Genomic DNA, 5000 nt, shown 5'->3' with positions numbered 1-5000 from the left:
AAGGACAATGCTGCTACAGGAATAGGTGGAAGCTCCAAGCTCTGGTCCATAGGATTTGCTCTTCCTTCAATCCCTGTTTTCCGGCGGCTCCAGGCTCCATCCGAGCCCCAGTGCCACCCTCCGGACCCCGTCCCCATCCCTGCACCCCCGGCACCCTGGCTGGGACCATCCCGGGAGCATCCTTGGCTATGAGGCCGGATCCAGGCGGGATCTTCCATCCGAAGCCTCGGACACCGGATGTTATTCCAACAGGGCCGCATCTCCAGTCACCTACTCACACTGGAGACACATGCACTGTAGAATACAGCCAGGCCTTGGTGTGGGTCCATCCCCACGTCCCTCTGTCCCTCCGTGGCGGCTCAGCATCCCTGCTCTCAGCAGCGGGAACACGGAGCAGATCCCGGCGTATCCGGGAGCATCAAATGCCAGCGGCATCCTCGGCACGGGGATGGACAGATGCAGCTGGATGCGGGTGATGCTTTAATAGGGCCGGGAATCCGGGGCCCACCCCGGAGGCGGGGGGGGGGGGGAAAGCTGAGGGAGCTAAAAAAAGCCATTCCTGAGATGAGGAGAGCAGCGGGAGCAGGCGGGAGGGTTTGATGCATGGGGCGGGGGGGCTCAGGAAGGGCATCCCGCTCATCCCACTCATCCCGCTCATCCCACTCATCCCACTCATCCCACTCAATTGCTCATCCCCCTCATCCCGCTAGTCCTGCTTGTCCCATTCTTCCTGCTCACCCCACTCATCCCACTCACCCTGCTTGTCCCACTGGTCCTACTCATCCCACTTATCCCACTAGTCCTGCTCATCCCACTTGTGCTGCTTGTCCCATTTCTCCTGCTCATCCCACTCATCCACCCCATTTATCCCACTCATCCCGCTCATCCTGCTCGTCTCGCTCATCCCGCTTGTCCCACGCATCCCATTCATCCCGCTCCTCCTGCTTCCATCCCAGCTCCTCCATCCTGCAGCTATCCCATGCTGCCCATCCCTGTGGATGCTGTGGACCCATGTCTGGGGCTCTGCATCCCTTTGCTGACGTCCCCTGTTCATTGCTGAGCAGGGATTCAGCGCGCAGCCGGAGCCTCCACCAGGACACATCCCATTTATTGCCATAAACAGGGAATCCTGATGGCCTCGGGCCAGGCTGATCCCTGTATCCCCATGCCAAGGGCAAGGTTGAGGCAATCCCAGGACAAACACAGGCTGGGGGGGAAAGGATGGAGCAGCCTGAAGAGAAGGACTTTGGGATTCCCATCCCTGGCAGTGCTCAAGGCCAGGTTGGACACAGGGGCTTGGAGCAAGCTGCTCTATGGAAGGGGTCCCTGCCCGTGGCAGGGGTTGGGGCTTGGGGGAGCTTTAAGGTCCCTTCATCCCAACCCATTCCATGATCCCCCCAAGTTCCTCCTCCAGATGTGGAGGGGGTCCCTGCTCTACCGGGATGCAGCACGCACCCACTACATCCTTCCTCCCCAGTGGGATGCGGGCACAGCATCCATCCCCCTGCACCCCGAAACCAGGCAGGGAGCATCCCCAAGGGCCAGAGGCACTGGAATTCCATCTGCACCCCTGCAAGGAGCTAACTAAGGATGTAATCAGCTTCCCAAATCCAGGCACTTCCATGAGCTGAGATTCTTCTCTATCCCTTTGGGGACCACACTTGGGGTCCCCCATGTTTTGCTCAACACCATGACCCCCATTCAGGCACCATCCCAGTTTGGGGGCTCAATTGGGAGATATGGGATTGGGGGGGGGGCTCTCCAGATCCATCCCCAGCTCCATGGACACTTGCTGGGATCAGTGCTGGGCACACCTCCCTGGTACAGTGGGATGCTCCAGTGCCTGGCGGGGAGATGTCACCCCATCCTGTCACTGGGATGTCACTGGGACTCACTGTGCTCATCACAGCCCGGGACCTATCCCATGGGGTCAAGCTACTGCTGCTGCCTGTTCCTGCTCCGCATCCCACTTCCCTGGAGGCAAAGCAATCTCAGCGCTTCCCAGGAGGGCAGGGAGTGGTAACAGCTTCCCTGGTGCGGGGGAAGCATCTTCCCGCTGTCAGAGCAGAGCTCGCACCCTCATCCCGGGATCTGCTCCATAGGATAACACCCCCTGGAAGTGGGATGCCCGGAGATGGGCGCTCAGAGAGATTTGGGGTGAGATCCAAGGCTGGGTGCAAGCAGCAGCTCCTGGACCCATCCAGAACCAGGGGGGCAGGGGATGGATGTGGAATGGGGCTGGGAATCACTGACAGCTCCAGGAGCTGGGATGCTGCATCCCTGTCCTGTCCCATTCTCTATCCCTGTCCCATTCTCTATCCCTGTCCCATTCTCTGTCCCCATCCCAGTCTCCATCCCTGTCATCGCCCACATCCCTGTCCCAGTCTCCATCCCTGTCTCCAGCATCCACAGGACCACCCTGGCGCTGCTGTCACCTCTGCTCTGTCCTGGGGGGACGGGGACACTGCTCTCACTGTGCCTGACCCCCAAGTGATGGCCCCACACTGACCCCCGGTGTCCCATGGGACCACCATGGCACAGCACAGCCCCACATGGCGCAGACCCCTCGGCAAAGCCAAACCTCTGGAGTTTTCCCTATGGAAAATGGCACCTATTTATTTCCCACCTGGTTTTCTTTCCCTTTTCCCTTAGGAGAGCGGCAGCAGCATCCCAGACCCAGCCAGGGAATAGAGGGGACCCCCCACACACCTTATCCCAGCCTCCTCCAGCTCCAAGGGATCCCACTGGGATGGAAAAGCATCTTTCCCAGCGGAGGGAATACACCCACAGCAAAATCATGTTTTTTTCATGGAAGGACTCATTCTGGATGTGGAATTCTGGGACAAATTCTGGGACAAATCCCCCTCCTCACCATCACCACCCCCTGGATGTTTATGGAATCAAGGAATCCCATCCTGGCTTCCCCTCCAGAAAGGCTCCTCTCACGCCTGCCGTGGGGAAGGTGGGGATCCCACATTCACCTCCCTGGGTGCCAGGTCTTGGGATTCATGCTCCAGGGTGATGGATGGGGATGGTTTTACCCCATGGGATGACGCTTCCACCGGTCAGAGCTCCCTGGAACGGGCAGAAGATGGGTGCAATGCATTGTGGTACCCACTGGGATGCTCATCCCGCTTGGAAAAGGGGGTCCTTCTCTGGGGAGCTGGGCACCAGGCAATGGAATTAGCCTCAGCAAGAGCTCGAATCCAGGATCTGCCACCCACTGGGATCCTCTTTATCCAGGGGAAACTGAGGCACGGAGCAGCCAGTGCCTGGGAGCATCCTCCTTCCGGAGGGATGCGGGGCCCCATCCTTGCAATGGGGCCCAGGGCTGGGTGTCCCTGAGGATGCTGGGCTGATGGGAGCAGATCTGCATTGCAGACAGATCCCACCTTGGGTGCTGGCTCCAAAGGTGGGGAGGGTGCTGGCAGCAGCAGGCTCCTGCTGCATCCATCCCTATGGGATCAGCAGCCCCTGATCCTGGAGGAGATGAATCATCTCCCAGCTGAGCTTCCAGCCCAGCTCCCAAATCAGATTAAGAGCATCCGAGATGCTGAGTGTGTGCAGATCTCTGTGTCCCGGCATCACATCCCCTTCCTGGTACCCACATCCCCAGGAGCCATCCCTACCCATGGGCACACACTGCATCCCGGCAAATGGATAGGGATGCTCAAGAGCGAAGGATGCAGCCAGTTGGGGTCTGAGGTAGGGTTCCCCCGTTTTCCACAGTTATTTCCTTGCCCAAAGCCTATATCTGGTGGCAGATGGGGTGGGATGGTGACCCTGCAGGGACTCACATCCTCCCTCCTTGGGTTCTTCCCATGGGATGCAGCCACAGCCTTTGGATCCCCCCGTGTGTGACAGCAAAGGGCAAACCACATCTATGTCCCTGTCATCACCTATTCCTGTATCCCCAGCCTGATCCTTGTGTCCCCAAGGCCCCTGCTTATCCCCAAACCAGGTTTGGGGCCATGGGGACAGGCAGGGACGCCAGATCCTCTCCCATGCCCAGCTCTGCCTTTCCCCATCCCTTTCTCCCACCCCATATCCTCTTTGCAGAGGAAGATGCTGGTCCAGGACCTCCTTACCCCGTATCCATGCACTCACCATTGCTTCTCCCCATCCATCCCCGCCTGCAACCTCCAGCACCACGGTGACACCACATCCCTCCCCACCCCCCAGCATCCATAGGGAATTGCCGAGGCCCCTCAGGCCCCCAAGCTGAGCCCCAGCAGCCGGTGCCTGCCAGGCCCCCCCCCCCCCCCAGGCGCCGCCCAGGCAAGCACTCGCTGAGCAATCTGGTGCTGTTATAAATAGCCCCGAGCTGTGATTCATCCCGGAGCCCCCCAGGCCCTGCTCCCATTCCCAAGGGATGATCCCCCCCTCCCTGCTCCGGTTGCATGGTCCATGGCTGCAGCGGTTAAATATAGCCCAGGCCTGGCTCTGTGCTAGCAACAGGGAGCTGGCAACGGGGCCGGTACAGGCAGAGTGGGGGAAACTGAGGCACGGGGCAGGGAGAGGCTCCTGAAAGCATCAGGTCCCACTTTGCTCTGCCATGGGATGGGTGATGCTGATGTCCCTGTCACCCCATCCCTGTGCTGGTCTGGGGTCTTTCCCCAGCCCCATAGACGTAATTCCCCTGGGAATCCTTTCCATTGGGATGGGGATATGTAGGGGGCTTCCCGGATGCTGCCCCAGTTGCATCCCTGCAACACAGTCCAGGGTAACAGAGGATAGAGGGATGGCGGGATAGAGGGATGGAAGGGTGGATGGAGGGAAGGAGGGATGGAGGGACAGAGGGGTGGATGGATGGATGGATGGATGGATGGATGGATGGATGGATGGATGGATGGATGGATGGATGGATGGATGAGGGATGGGGGCTGGAGGGACAGAGGGGTGGATGGATGGATGGATGGATGGATGGACGGATGGATGGATGGATGGATGGATGATGGATGGATGAGGGATGGAGGCACAGAGGGACAGAGGGGTGGATG

This window comes from Pezoporus wallicus, unplaced genomic scaffold (genome assembly GCF_028554395.1).
Source record: "Pezoporus wallicus isolate ANWC-B61680 ecotype Strahan unplaced genomic scaffold, APGP_CSIRO_Pwel_v1 contig_12719, whole genome shotgun sequence".
Taxonomy (NCBI): domain Eukaryota; kingdom Metazoa; phylum Chordata; class Aves; order Psittaciformes; family Psittacidae; genus Pezoporus; species Pezoporus wallicus.
This window is presented reverse-complemented; position numbering follows the sequence as displayed.